The 16636-nt window shown below is 35.5% G+C and overlaps 1 protein-coding gene across 1 annotated transcript in view; it reads left to right on the top strand.

Annotated features, from left to right (window-relative positions):
• NALF1 (NALCN channel auxiliary factor 1) overlaps positions 1-16636 on the top strand; it is a 490169-nt gene that overhangs the window by 206331 nt on the left and 267202 nt on the right. The window lies entirely within an intron of this gene.

The raw sequence follows: 16636 nt of genomic DNA, 5'->3' as shown, positions 1-16636 counted from the left end.
TTTTTAATGAAATCATAGTGCTTTCTCATGCATAGAACCATATTAACTGCATATGTCAGTAATTTAAGTCACATTTAAGCAACTATGAATGTTAAATGGCCACTCTTTGTGTTCAGTTGCATGCCTTTTGGGGTATGTTTCTATGTCTAATTAGAAAAATAACCATCAATTTTCCCATCTTGTGAAGTAAATCTGAAATATCCTTATAATCAAATAGAACCATCAAGGAATATTGTGATTACTTTATTAAAAATAAAAATTAGTAGTGTTACAAAAGTTGATTAACAACAGTTGTCTTCCAAAGAACCTGCTCTTTACAGTGCCAGTATTAAGCACCTCCAAGAAATGTGGAAAGAAGTTCTCCTTTAGCAAGCGAAAGACTACCTGCATTTCAAAGGCAATATTTTTGCTGCAAAAACTTACTGGGCTCCTACTAAAAGGCTAATTCCTTTTACTTGGAATTACTAGAAAAGAATTATTAAATTCCTTTCTAGTGTTTACAGTTTTAAATCTCCATATATTTTTGTGTCTCCTTTCTTGATTAGTAGTTAATTTCCTATGGGTTTATGGTAATTTTACATATTTTACATTCTTTATCATCTTTTTGCGTTTCAGAAGTACACTTTAATGTATTGTGATTTAGACGGTAGCAGCCAGTTTGATTTTTATAGGAGGGCTACAGGAATTAGTTATACCTTTGGCCTCAACAGTGGGCAGACCACATAATTTCAACACCAGAAATACTGAAGTCTTATTCTGCAGGTTCCTATGTAGCGTTATAGCATTGCTGTTGATGGAGTTGACCTTTTCTAGTTATTAAATATGCAAATGTTTTCAAAACCTACTTCTGTAGAGAAAAGTTCTAAGCTACAATTTTGCCTTCATATATATACTTCACATGTTCCAACAGCTTTTGCATAAATAGCTGAGATTAGTTACTTTTGAACCCTCATCTGTACTGATTTGAATTATATTGAGCCATGGATAACAGGAAATGCTGCCAGAGCAGAGATGTAACTTAAAACCAAAGATAGCCTAACACTATGGATTCTCAGAATAAGAGAGAACACAGAAGAATTAAGAGAAAATGGTAGTTATTCTGTGCTTAATTATTTCATTACTACATTAGTAAAAACATAATTACTGTGATGTTACTGGACTTGGAGTAATAGTTCCAGTGAATAAATATATTATTATGGGGGGTTTTTTCACTTTATTCAAGGACTCAAGAATCTTGATCCTTTTTCTTGAAAGAAGAAAATAGCTTTAAAATTGAGGGAGACAGACTTCCTTTTCTGAGAAATATCTATACACAAAACCTTTATAAAAACAGATTTGGATTTGGATTGTTTCTCAGAGAACAGTCTTGCTTAATGTCACCTTCCCAGGGAAACTGGACAGTAATGAATTGCATTTGTAAGCAACAGTTGAACAATAGGAGAAAAAAGTGAACGAGAGAGAAAGCAATTAAAAAAAAAAAAGAAAACTAAGGAAAAAAGGCAAATCTAAAGAAAACATTTTCATGCCTGCTGAAAAATGCTAAAGCCAGGGCTTTTGTTGAAACCATAACCATGCACAAGAATGTTCTTCACTGAAATTAGTTTATATTCACTTACACAACAAATGATACATAAACAATGAAGACATATGATGAAAAGTTTTTTATAACTGGAGTGTATTATCTGCCTACTCATAGCAACCTTTCAAAAAAACCTACCTTCAACTTTGACCCTTTCCATAAGGTAGAATAAAATGCAAGTTATTTCACAAAATAATATTTATTTTTTTTTAAAAAAGTGACAGAACAGAACAGGAATTTTATCTAAAATTGATAAAACATAAAATAAAAATTACTAAGTAACTTTGATTAGTGTAGCGTTTATCCTGACTTTTGTATTTTGTAGGAGTTCTGCCTGGATTAAAAGGTGGGTACACAAACTTGGATTTACTGTAGAATTAATGCGTATAAAAGTCTGACTTCTAACAAGAGAATGCAAGCAATTAGAACCTGTGGATATTCTAATCTCAGTCATGGGAAAAGCAGTAATGGTAATTTTGAGGTATCATTCATCACACTTCCTTTATAAGTGATCAAGCATATTTTATTGATCATTGCCTTTAAAACAGTTTTAGGAAAGCATGCTAGAATTGAAAGGAGATATGTATTGCTTCTTTTTCACTGTACAATTTCAAAGTGAATATCTTGTTGAAAAACAGAAAAGTTCACATTTCAACCTATGAAGCTTTCTTCTGTTCTACATTTTGTGGCAAATGTACCTTTCTCCATTTCCAGTGGAAATTATGAAATATTAAGGAAACTTATTCCAACTGTTCTCTAGTCCTGAAGAAAAGTTAGCTAATTTGGAGAAATACTGTGATTATTTCACAGAGACAGCTTTTCATCTTTTGGGAGCCAGTTCTTCAGATTATCCATCAGTGGGCTATTATCTATTCCTCTTATAACACTTTTAGATTTTATTTACATTGTTTCAGATTTAAGAATCTCCTATAACTTTTGAAGTTTGCAGAAGGGAATCCTGTTCCTGTGGCTAAGTAGATGTTTCTCCTTAAGGAAGTTCCTTTGTTTAATTGTTTTTCTTATGTCACACTGCTGTAAATTAGTATAATGACTTTAACATGAATTCCGTGTGCCTTTGTCACTGAAGTCACATCCTCTAAACAAATTTAATCACTTTTATAGCATCCAGGATCATTATTTGCACCTTATTCCACTATTGATTAGCTATTTTACCTCCTCTGAACTGTCTAAATTAGACCAAGCAAAAATCAGTGAAACAATATGGAACGCCATATAGGAGGTTTAATTAATTTAATTTGCCATGCAGTGTGATAGCAGCTGATTTTAAGGACATGATATATGTTTCCATTCCTTACAATCTCAATATTTACATTCTTAATTCCTAACATCTGTGGGGTTTAATTACTCCAAGTGAGAAGTACAGTAATGAGAAGTGTATAAAAAGGAATAGAATAGGTAGCACCTGGAGCTGGTGGACACAGGAGAATCTGTTAGTGTGAAGTAATTTTCTTTCAAGCTGAAAGGCAGTTGTTGGGTTTTTTTCTTAGTGACACCTAATACATGGAAGGAACTTTGCTGTTCCCTAATGATGCTCCAGTTATATCCACAATACTCACAATACTTCAGATTTCATCCCACAGTGACATAGGAATGCAAGAAGTAAGCATCAGGCTGTGTTCAGTTTCTTTGGCTCCTGTGGGATTCCTTTGTAGCTGAGAGTTGGGCACACCTTCTCATCTGTGCTTCAGCAGCCTTCATGGGTATTTAAAAACTTTACAGGGAGAGCAGCTATCATTCTGTTTCTCCCCAACCAAGAGGATTTGAAGAAATCGCAATGGTATATTTCTACAATAATGGAGTTTCCTATTTTAAAAAATTATCAGCACTTTCCATAGTTTCACTATGAGGTTTGGTTTTTTGCTTGTTTGTTTGTTTGTTTTTTCTTCTAGTATTGTCAGAGTTCATTTTGACTTCTATTTGATGTATCTGAAGCCTTGTATGTATGCAGATTTTGTTTTATTTTTCTTGGGCAGAGGCCTTTAGTTCTTTCTGCTGTCCTCTCATATTTCTGCAGTTTTCTGGCTTTTACTATTGATTTCAGTCATAACATCATTATAAAAGCCTAGCACCTAACCTCTGAATTTCTCAACTGCTTAACAATTTTTAAAAATACCATTGTTTAAAACCAGGAAAACACTGTCTTTTGAATCATTTCATCTTTATTCTCTCCAGGAACTGCCTTAAGCCACTGTATTCTTCTTTAACTGGAAGACTGTTAAGTGTGTTTAATTCCTTTTCTTTCTACTGCTTTTAAATATTTATAAACAAAGAAATTGAAAATTTAAATCATTAGTTAAAAAGTTACAAGGGAGAGGGTGGGGGTGTGGGGAATAATGTATGGAGGTGTTTCCATAAAACAAGAATACCTGAATCATGCTTTGGGCTCTTTTGAGCAAGCTCTGACCAAAGGGAAGGTGTGAAACAAAAACCACAAGATTTTCTCATTCACACAAAATCCTTGTGTATCTGTACTGTCTTTCCTGAAGGACGGCAGAGAACAGCTCCCTTCACAGTGCATAAAAGGAACCAAACAGTAACTGGAGTAAAGTTTTTTTGCCATCTCCCACTGAAATACACACAAGGACCAGGACACTAGATGGGTTCTTGCAGTGCATAGGAGACAGTGTAACAGGATCGGCCATGCCTGCCACAGGAGCTCCTGCACACTGCTGGACAATTTCTAGTGCAGGCCACAAACAGTGAATAAAACAAGTAGATATTTAGTCAACTACTGCTGCTTGCCATAACTTTCTGCAATAGTGATAGCTTTGTTGCCCATACCCTGGAGCAATTTGTTTACCACATTTTAGTAACCACTTCATCCATAGCATATCCCCATGAAACATTGTCTCTAGACATGAAATCCTCCCTGGAGGTCACATACCTCTTTACTCTGCCACAGTCCAAGGGAATGTGCCTTAGGCCTTGCCAAGCAGTTGCAAATTTAGCATTTGAAGTTTCAACAATACCAGCAATAAGTGTACAGTGGGACTGACTTTTGCAGAGGCAAAATTCATCATACATGTTTAGCACAATCAAGAAATCTCTGAGACGCAGGGCTCTAGCTCTGCTATTCGCATATTGGCGCATTGTTGCTATGCTGCTGTTGCTGCTGTAAGATGGATATTATTTCTTCTTAGCAAACTGGCATAAGTGACTTCCCCCTATCCCCCTCCCCTCCGCTGCTGACAGATTGAACAACAGTCTTCCTGTACTCAGTAGAAGATATGGGAATTAGAAGTCATCTAGCTGTGCCATGAGGGAATGTGCTGTTGATACTTGAACTAGAGCATCAGTATTTTTGCTGTACTGAGTCTGTAACTAGCACTCTGTTTGCCAGCAGCTGTTTTTGTGTTTGTTGCTGAAATTTTAAATTCCTTCCAATCGCTCAGTTTCCTAAAGCAGCAGTAGTTGTTTTCACAGACTGCTGAGAAACCTGTCAGATCCTTGCAGGGCTGGTAAACTTTTCATTGGTGTCTTGGAGGTTTCACCTTCATTGATGCATGGAAATGTTCTAGAGGATGAAATACTGCACTACCTTATGGATGAAACTTTAAAATTCTACATGGTCTTTACAGTTTATAATATCTAAATAGAATTTGGAAGGAAAAGGCAGTATTTGCACCTGACACTTGAAGGTAATCTAATGCTTTGAACAGGCAAAACACATATGAATGGGTGTTTTCCCATTGAATTTCCTTGCTGGTTCAATTCACACTACTTCTGAGCATGAAGGTTCTCATAAAGGTAACTGCTTGCACAGTTTGAGCATCAGTCCTGCATACAGGTTTTTATTTGTGCATAGCATAGAGCCAGGACAAAACTGAAGTAATTTTGATGATTTTATTTTGTTTTCTACTTTAGGTTTGTGACTTCCAGGCAATTCTGGACATGATTTATATTTGCAGCCATGTCAGTGGCAGTTAAAAGAATTTAATGTCTTCATTTGTTCTCACAGAAGTCAGATTTTATGTGATGTGAGATCTGCAGTGATGCTGTGCATTAAAATGGAAGTGCAAGGAGATTCCTTGGGATGCAATTCCTTTACAGCCCACTGCCTCCGATTGATTTGAAAGGCTGCTTTACACATTAAAAATGGATTTTGACCATAGCAACATTGCATTCTCTTCTGCTAAAAGATGGATTGCCTGTACAATGGCAGCTTTGTGGCTTGCCAGAATAACTGGCCTTGGGTATGAATGCCTGTGTCAACCTATTACAAGATGATAAGATTCATAATGAAATAGCAGAAGCTAAGTCTCTTTTCAAAAAGTTCTTTTAGTAATACAGGACAGAGGGATGTACTCAGCTGTTCTTAACAGTCATTCCAGGAGGAATAATAAAAGACAGAGAGGGCTGACTGACCACTGAGGGGATGGAAATCAGCAATATTCTTTTGGGTGGGTACCTCTGTAGTCATCATTCACTTGTAATTCACAGTAGGACTTGTCTCATAAAATGCTGTGAAAACATAGACTTTCCACCAAATGTCTGCATTTTGGACTGAGATTTCACTTGCTTACATTGGTAATAGTATAAACATTGCAAGGGGGCAGGAAAAAAACCACAGAAACAAACAATTTCATATTGTAAAAAGGAGGTCCAAAACATCTTGGCAGTGACCAGTTTGTCATTTACTGCCTCAGGTTTCCTTGCCAGCATTTAAATTAAACTGGACTGGAATCAAATCAGTTCTGTCAGTACCCTGCTCTAACCTTTGGTTAAGCTGATAATTTTCAGCTTGTTAAAATGTTTAATCTATATCAAAACTGCATCACACTCTCACTCCTTGGCACGTTTGTGTGACTGGTGAATAGGATCCTGCCCACCGTAATTTTCTTGCACAGTTACAGAATATTAATTCCATGGTCTCTTTACGAGCCACTTGGTTCTGCCAGTTGCCTAGTGTAGAGATGCAAAACATTTTTTCTCCTCCTGAGAAATGTGATTTATTAGATTATTATCCAAACAGAATACCATTTCAATAGTGCCAAATGTGCACCATTCAAGAGAAACAGACATTCACAGGGAAAGGTCTTCACCGCTACTGTCAAGCTCTATGAGTCTGTGGTCTGTGAAGTCACATTTAATTCAATTCCAAAACCTCCCTTCCAGATAGTTCAAGAAATCTCTGCTTGTGTTAATTCCCTTAGCTCAGTGTTGTCACTGGTGACATATTTGTCAATACCTGATGGGCACACTGAATCACAGAATAATGGCCACAAGCCAGGGAAAAAAAATCTCATAAGACCTTTCCTCAGCCATCTCTATAGGATGATCTGTGTCTTTAGATTTAAAAAAGAAATTTTGACTGTTCTTTTCAATTTTCATTTAAAATCAAGACAGATTCTCACTGAATGTATTACAAAATAAAATAAGGTTTCAGAGTGATCCCAGTTCTATAAAGTAAGGTATCCCACGAGTTATTTTTATTAGTGTTACACAGCTCAGGCAATCAAATAGGTAATAGAAGAAACCAGATTTTTTTGGGAAAGAATATTGCATCCTATGAATACACAGCAAAATTTTAAATAAGTTGCATTTTCTAATTTTTTTTAATATTTAAATTTGTGAAGTGCAGTCATAGCAGAACGTGTGTTAGTTTTCTTTAAAAAAAAAAAAAGAGTACTCTTAGAGTTGTAAGCTCTTTCTTATCAGAGAAGAGCTGTCTAGAGAAGACATTTCTTTTGGTTGTTGGATGGCACTCAGTATTACTTGACCTCAAACCACCTCTTGGGGAGGAAAGCCAAAAAAACCTGGAAAGCACATTTCTCAACTCTCAAGAATTCCAAAAATATCTAGAATATAAAACATAATCTTGGGGCAGGATTGAAAAGGCTGAGAGAGGGATCATACTTCATACTAGGCAGTCTTTGAAAGAAGAGTTAAATCACCTTTACTCAGCCAAAGAAAAGAGTGAAGAAATTGGAAAAATCATCAAAGAGTTACAAGACATAAAATGTCAAAAATATAATCTGTATATTTCTGTGCCTATATCTCCAGCTCTTTCATTTGCTGTTATTTCAGCCTCCTTGCAGCTTGCTTCTCAGCAGATAGATTGGAAGCAGTTTCCAGTGTCTCTTCCTCTTCTCACTTCTCCAATTCATGTGTCCTTGTGCTGCTGCTTTCATACTTTATGCTGAATTTCATGTGCATTTACTAGGGGCATCAAGGAACTTCAGCATTTGCTGAAAATTTACTGGGGAAAATTACTCATTAAACAGAGGGCGTTCTTTGAGTATGTACTAGACACCCTTTCATAAAGTTCAGTTGGTGGACTTTAGAAGAATAGACCCTCCTAAGACATTTAGCCATGAAAAAAAAAAGAAAGAAGTGTAGAAGATTCTACTTCTGTGTAGATTGTACTTTTGCTGTGAATTGTGTCACTACCCAGCAGAAACATGAAGGTTTTATCAAACGCCATGTGGTTATTGTTGTAGTCTTTGCAATGACTATTTGTGGAAGAGAGAATAAATCAAAGGCAAAGACATCCAATTCATTATAGTAAGTATGCTTTCAATTTTACCATTGGGAAGTGGATCTGTGTCCTTTTTAGATAAGTCTTTGACTGCACAGCCTGCATTTATTTAAGTATATACCCAGATGATCTCTAAAATTGTTGCTATCTTGTTGTACAAAGCTCTTAACAAATTTCAGTTACTAGAATATGTATCTAGTGAGGACAGAGCCATTTGCAGTCCCAGATGGATTTTTAAATTTCCTTTTTTTGTGTGTGTTTTGTCTTAAAAATACATACATTTTTTATAATTTTATGTGGCCAATGATAGCCTAAAGACTTTTCCTCCAAGTATTCTGTCAGCTAGAACTCCTTTTGGATAGGGATACTTTTTAAAAAAAACCTTTCAACACTTTAATGGAAAAGTGAGGTTTTTGCTTTAAAAGTACTTCAGCTTAAGGTGGTGTTTTGTATGTACTTTTTTCCCTAGTGCAGTTCCTTTTCTGTTTTCATCAATGTTTTATGAGAAAGGATGGGAAAAAGACATGGAGAATACTTTTCTCAACACCTCCACAGCTTGACAAGGAATACATATTAGAGAAAGCGGCAAACAGCTTGTTAGGCATGAAACAATGCTAAGACGCACTTCTCTGCTCCAATCCTTTCAGGCTTGTCCAAGGATATTAATAGAACCTTCTCACATGTGTTATACACAATTTCTGCTTAAGAAAGCAAGAGATTCTATTGAAAACTGCCTTAGCTTTCCCTGTGATTCCCTCACCATTTCAGCTCATACCAGTGTGAAGCTGTTAGATGTCTTTACTCATATTGTGTTTGCATGAAAACAACTATTGCAGTTAAATTTTAGCAGTACTTCTAATTCTATTCTTATTAATTGAGTTTTACATTAAATGGTAATATTTGAGCTAGAAGTTTCCACAGACACTTTCCAATTAATTTGGCCTCCCTGGAAACTAAGAGCAAAAGTATAGGTCTGTTATTAAATAAGTGAAGACTCTTTTGTGCTGCATACCTGTTTCTGATGTATTCTGCTAGTAAGCGAAACAACAGAACACCTGGGGGTAGAAAGTAGAAATTTGGCTGGGAAATAGTCTTCAGTGGGAAGGATTTTTATCTGTTCTGCTGATAATCAAATCTTGTTTCACTTAATCAGATTCCCTCCATGTATTTGATTTGTGATGTGTTTGGTTGTATTATGCTTGTATGGCTGCATGTATCATAAACTGAATGGGAAGCTGAGCATATACTTAAGTGAACCACATAATAAAGCATCATGTGATGAGTGTTTATACTCTGATTTTCTTCTTTTTAAGGTACCTGATCATGGGCGTTAAGGTTGTGCTGGGATCATGCTTAGAAAATAGGCCCTGTGGCATCTTTGGATGTAGGCTGCCCTTTTCCTGGGGGCCCACAGCCAGCTGCAGCACATGGGAAATGGGGAGAATTCACAGCATGAGGAGTTATGAGGAGTCAGCCATGTGCAATTCCACACTGGCAATTTGAGATTATCAGAAGCACAGACCAGATTAACAAATGGATACATAAATAGGATGGTGTTGGAAGATACTGAGGAACAATTCTGGGAGCAAAGAGTCTACAGGAAATTCCGAAACTTCAGTTATATTGTAATCCAAAAAGGTGCTTGTTGCTGTGCCTTGGGTGCGAAGGTTTAAGTGAAAAGGATGTATTTGGATATACATTGAATAGGGCGAACATCAGAATAGGTCCCATAGTGTAAATTTAAGCTTTGGATTTTCCTTTTTTCCCCTTCAAATACTCACCTCAGATTTTTAATAACACATACAACATGCTGAAGAGGTAAGAGACAAATTCATTTTGGAAGTTTCCAAATACTTGACAACTTTTCAAAAGAATGTGATTGAATTAATTATGGGCATAAAACACTTGTGTAGCTTTGCCTATTTTTGGTAAGGAAAAGCCAGGAGAAAGAAGACTGATAAAGGTGATGTTCTTCTGTCATCTTTTGATGACAAGAAAGCTGTCCTTCACGGTTACCCAAGAAGAGATGGCTGGGCCTGACAGTGAGGTTAATAGGGCCCTTCAAGCAAGGGGCAGGCTGCAATAAATAAATGATGGCTCCTCTCCCACAGTGGAAGGACAGTCCAGAAGGCTTTGGGAAAGCAAATAGAGACTGGGATAAAATACAATTTGAACAAACTCCTGAGTTCTGGGAAGGTTTGTTATGTTTTGTGTTATTTTTCTCCAAAGCATGGAATATTATTAGAATTTTTTTCTTCCAACCATATCTTGATTAGACAAATAACATTTGTTCCTTTTATTTGACATACCTACACAAGAGTAGTTAGAGGTTTGGTTAGAAAAATCAAATACCTTTATGTTTCAAATGTTTTCATTTTTTCATTTAAAGAGAAGGAAGGAGAAACTTCTGTTTGAATAAAGATCAAATAAAATCTCATGCAATCTAGATGTAAATGTATACTCTTCAAGAAGTAGGAAGTACTGTTTATCTATTCATTTTATTTCAGTAACTTTTCTGATGAGAATTAATAGAAAGTGTGTTTCACAGTTACCATTTTTTAGTGTATTCCACATCTCCATACTGTTGATACTGAAAATTTGTGTGTGCAGTGTTGACTCAGTTTAGTTTAGTTCATTAAATCAGAGCTTTTTATCATTTTAAATTGCAGAGCTGGAATATAGGTATGAAATGTATAGTCTAGTTTATTAAATGAAGTTTATTTAATGCCAAGGTCCAGAAATACAGGTCATACCTGAAGACTCCCAGAGCAAGCATACCTAGAAAATCAAACTTTAACATGTATAAGCCTGTTGAGCAAAGTCAGGAAAACCCTAAGCAAACTGGAGAAGTTTAAGTTAAAGAAAAGTAACATAAGTTTATTGAAAATTTTTTTCCAGTCCCAGATGACTATGGCTACATAGGAAACTAAATAAAGTTCTCAGTTGTTCTAATTTCACATAATTGTGTAGCAAGGTAAAAAATTAAAATAGCATCTTTTGTGTCATTAAAATATTATAGAAATATCACTACTAAAATTAAATTTAATTAAGATTTATTATTTTGGGGGTTGTTTTTAGACTTTGACTAATAGTATTTTTTCAGTATAGAGCTCTGTCTTTTCTTTTCCACCTGTTCATTCCACTAACTGTCCAAAAAGTTTAGAATAATATACCTCTACTTACATATATGGTAAACTGAAAACTTTCAAAAGCTTAAATTTAAGGGTTGCCCTTTTTCACCAAGAAATATTATGTTGCACAAAAGACTAAACTTTAAACCCAAAAGAGGAATGTTACTGGTGTAATAAGAGAATTAAGGCAATGTTAGTTATTCAGACTTATGTCACTGCTACAGTGACACCATTACTCTGTGGTACCTGGTATGATCTTTTCTGTTGCTTCACCTCTGAATAGAGCTGTTATAATTGTTGTAGCTGGTACATTTATAAAGCTGATTTCTTAGTATCAGAGATAGCAGTGGCTATAAGAGTTTGTAAGAGCAAGTTTGTATATTTTTGAGGCAGTATTTTTTACCCTCTAGGGTATGTCTTTTGCCACATCATTTTAAAGTTACTTTGAACTGTTCCAGGCTGGTCAACAGTTATGGTATAGTTTCACAAAAGGACCCTGCTGCCTGGGTAGCTTTCAGTTATGAGCAGATGTTTGCTTTGCCATTTCTCTTCTTCCTACAGCAAAAGGAAAGAAAAGTGCTACTGTATATATATATATATATATATATATATATATATCAGATTTAAGCAATAAAGCCAGCATAAGCCTTTTATCATTTAGATAAGGACAGACAGGGTAGTCAAGGTCCCCTGGTACTTCAGACAGTTTGATTCTTATCTGACATTTAAAGAAAAAACAAAACCAAAAAAACCCCCAAACCTGCCGTAAAACTCTTCTTACTATTTCAAGCTAGCATTTTAAAGAGAAAATGATTGACACTTTTCCGTTTCGATTTTTCTGTGTTTTTTCACATCTAGTTTGCACTTAAAACAAGCTAGCAGTCACCATGCATGTAATGATTTAGAACGGAGGTAATCGGTACAGCAATTATCTGTTCCTAGAACAACTGGAGGGCAGGCTGGGGCTGTCATCCCTACCCAAAACATATTGAGAAATGAAGAATAAAATTAATGAGCAGAGTAGCTAATTTCTGTTTGAGTTAGTTTTATCAAGGAAGTATGAATTTGAATGGCATTCCAGTCACTTCTGCTCCCTTGTTTATATACAGTTATGCACCAAGTTTATTCTGAAATAAATGAGGCTTTAGATTTTCTTGCTAGGTACATTAATTATGCTGCTTTTATGTTTTTAACTAATGATGACTGTTTCTGTATTAGGTAATACATGTTAGAAATATGTCAGAAAATATGTTAGAAACCAGCATTCATAAATACCTCTATTAGGTGAGCACCTCACAATCATTAATAATGTGAAAACCATGATCATTTATTAGGAAGTGTCATCACCTGGTACAATCTGCAAGACTGGAAAGTGGAAGTATTGGATATTTCCTAGCAAACAAAATGAAATTGTGATGCATTCTGTTGCAGATGTAGGTTTACTGTTGCTCATCTATGCAAAGTACCAAATCTCTCCAAAAGTCTGTAGGAGTATGTTGCAGATATAATCACCTGTTTTTGAAGTTTATAAGATGAACCAGACATTTTCCCTTCTTTCTCATCACTCAAGACAAAACTCTCCATCTTTATCTCCCCTCTTGCAAGCAGATTGTCATGAAACATATATATATATATTATATATATAGAAATAGTTTGTCCTGCCTACAATTGTTAATTATTTTATTAATTTTTTATTTTAAAAGAAAAAAAATTAATTTGCTCTGACAGTAAATCAAGAGTAAAATTGTCTAGAATGACGTTAGGAAACTTTAAATTTCATTTTGGTCTGAAGGTCTATCAAGTAGAGGGCTGCAGATCCAGGACTCTCATTCATGGCTTGAGGACATGGTCACCCTACAGCTAAATAATACTCCAGTATCTATAGCTCAAGCTGGATCCAAATCAGACTCCCAGATAAGGAATTCCAGGACCTGAGCACTGCAAGCAGACATACTGGATGAACATCTTTGAACAGGGAAAGCCAGACCTATCAATTCCCAAGACAGTTCTCCAAAATGCGTGGCAGAATTTTGCTTGAAATACTGTTTGGATGCTGTCAGACTGAATTTTCCCAGCACCATTTCACATATTTTCTGACTAGATCTAATCTGTAGTGGCAAATATATAGTGTTTAGCTGGCTTTTGCTCCTGGAAAACGGTTCAGCTTGACACCTGACTGTAGCCATTTCTGCTCACAGCTAGATAATTGGATCATACAACTAATTGTGGATGCAGCATTACTACGAATAGACCTAACTGTTTATGTGTACTGTTAAAAAAATATTATGATTATGAGACAGACATAAAAGTGTCTTTTTTCCAATCAGTAGTTATTATTTAACTCAAATGTTATATTTAAGACATAAATGCTGGTTAAAGGAAGCATAATCTTGTGGGTTTGCTTTAAAACTCCTGATGGCACAGTTCACCCTGAACTCTATGTGAATTTAGAAAAGATTTGTCAATGGGTAAAAAAGGAAGTGGTGGAGATGTGTACATGGCTCTGGATGTTGTTCCTCCATAGGTGCCAAAGGAAGTAATGATCATTAGAGTGAAACAGTCACTTAGGTTATTTGTGCCACATCCATGAAGACTATGAAGATGACTTGTTTGTTTCTTACCTCTTAAGTGAAGTATAAATTGTAACCATTAAAGGGGGTTATACCTGTTTATGTGATTATTTTGTTGTTGTTGTTAAGGAAAGTGGTGGAGGTATGCTGTAGATAGCTTTTGCATACTCAGATTTAACAGTGAACTCTACATAAGTTCTAACATACTTCTTGCAGATGTCTTTTGTTTATCCATTGTCACTGGTATCATCCCTTAGGTACAAGAGAAATGAACCTTCTTCACAACAGGATGGTCTCGGGAAAGAAGGGTTCTTGCTACTTCCCTTTTCTAAGGACCTTTGTTAAACATGGCCAGAAGTCTAGTATTTTGGGTAAAAAGCTATGGTCCTGTCAGTCTGGTTCTTTCAAGGAATGGGCCTGGGAAACAAAGCATAGTTTTAAATCAATGTATTTTCAGTTTCTTGGTTCCTGTGTAATTTTTACTGGTTTCTTAGTTGAGACTAGTTCTCAGTCATATTGGAAACCTCCCTATACTCAGCAGTTGCTTTATTGGGAAGTTTATGACCCATTGTGTCTTCTGAAGGAACATTTCCTAAGTTAATAGGAATTGGAAAGAAAGGAAGGACAATACATATGAGATTAAGTAAAAGGTCAGAATTTTTTTTGACTGAATTTAATAGCACATTATTTTGTAGGAGGCTTGGTTTAGTCCCCTCCTTATTTCTATAGTATCTCAAGTATTGCAAATTCTAGTTAATGCTACCAACTTTTGTTACCACATATGCATATCCATCCCAAAAGGTTATCTTTCTTTCTCTTTCACTACTCTCCTTCCCAATCAGCACTTACCCAGCAATCTGTCCATTTAGTTCATGTCATAGTTAATGTCAATCTGTGCCTCTGTCCATTTAGTTCATGATGTATTCACCAACTGCATAATTAAGACAAGGATTCTTAGAGTGCAAGTTTTATTTGATCACAGAAAAACACATCCTTGGGAAAAAAACCCTCTTCTTTGTGATTTGGTCATCAGGTTCTATCAGCGTTTTTTTCCAATGTCTCCTTTGATCACATTATGGTTGATAAAGTATAATAATCTAGACATATGTCTTTGAATTTAAAAGGGTGATTTTACAAGCCAACTTTTAAGCAATATTTAAACAAGAAACTAATACATACAAATGATCAATGAGTTCTTCTTTTCCATAGCTGAGAAGCTGACTACAAATATTCATGCTTGAATTTTTGAAGAGACTGTTCTTACAGGTGTCACTGGAGTGTTGTTTTAATAATTCAAAATTAAAGGATTTCAACACCATTTGTGACTCCCTCTCCTCCCCCAAAACTTGATATGAGTTTATTGGTATTTATATCACTGTCAATTGTTTGAATCTAAACATACATAAGCAATAATCCCACTCCCAGAAAGAAATTGACTTGCTTTAGCAGTGATTGCATCAGATCCCAAGCTCTCAGTGCTCAGACTTAAGGATCAATATGATTGTTCAGTTTCCCCATACAAGGAGCTGCTTTCCAAATTTCTAAGTTGTCGGTTAGTATTATTTGTTCCCATATTTACAAGCCAATTTATTGTAATTACCAGATATTACATGTCAGGAAATAGGAAATAATTTTCCTCTGGGCAGATGGACAGAGATCATTAAGGAAGTGACTGCTTTCACTTCTGGATAACAAATTCTCTGCACTTCAGCAATTCAGTGTATTACTGGCAATCGTCTTATCTCCTGCTCTTTTTCTGATACTTCAAGGCATCTGGTCCTTTGTATAGTAGTCTTAAATGCACCATGTTTTAGAGGTGTGTCATGCCTTTATTGTACGGAGAATAATAGGATAGATGTTCTGGAGAATATTTTTGAGATCAGTCCCTATTGCATTGCTTCCCACAGTTGCAGGAGACTGGATTTGGTAGCAGATACAGTCCCATCAAGCCCTGAGTTTTAAAGTCTCGAGGCATTAAGGAAGCTCGGCATAGAAAATAAGAATACCTGTGTATAGCTTTTGCCTATGCAACGTGGGAGGTTAAAAATATGTGATTTTAGTGGACCTTTATATGTCACTGAATGTGAACTTCAAGAACATGTAAAACTGCATAGTTTTGATCCTGGATCCCTTGAACATAGTATTGCTAAGTTTTCCTGTTGAGATTTCAAAATATTTTTCAGAGAAAAACAATTTTGTAGGTGTTGGTCTTCCTGTTAATGTTTTAGCTAGTGGAACATAGTAATGAGCATTTTTAGCCTCCAGAAATGTAAGCATTTAAAACATATATGGCAAGATATGAGCTATGTTTATTATTGTTCTGACATTGTTTATATACAACAAATTCAGTAAGAGCTAAGGTAAAAAGAGAGCTTTAGGGCACCGAATAATAATATTTAGAGAGCAAGATACATTAGAATGCAGATAACAGAATTCTGTACCTATACTTCCCAGCATAACATCCCAGGAAAGACACTGTGCAGTAACCTTCACAGGGATTGTTTGATAATGTTTATGAGTGTATAAACACACCAATAATACATAATTATGAATGTAAGCATGCAATGTAATTTAGGTATCACTTGGAGTGAAAAATCTGAAACGCTTTTCAACAAAGTCAATATTGCATCTGAATAGCTTTCTCTTTTTCCTTTTAACAATAAGGTTTGTTCACAAAAATTAAAACAAGATATTTGGACTTTGGGAATTTTGCAGAAACTGCCTGCAGGCCTAAAAGAAATTGTGATTTCTTGAGAGTAAAGGAGGGAGAAAATATGTCATCAACTGTTTCTTTTGGCAACTGAAACCTGAGTTGTTTCATTCAAGACGAGTTTTTCACGCATTCTTAAAGAAATAG

This window comes from Falco cherrug, chromosome 2, assembly GCF_023634085.1.
Source record: "Falco cherrug isolate bFalChe1 chromosome 2, bFalChe1.pri, whole genome shotgun sequence".
In the NCBI taxonomy this organism is placed as follows: Eukaryota; Metazoa; Chordata; class Aves; order Falconiformes; family Falconidae; genus Falco; species Falco cherrug.
Note: the sequence above shows the minus strand (reverse complement) of the source record. Positions and strands in the feature narration are given on the sequence as shown.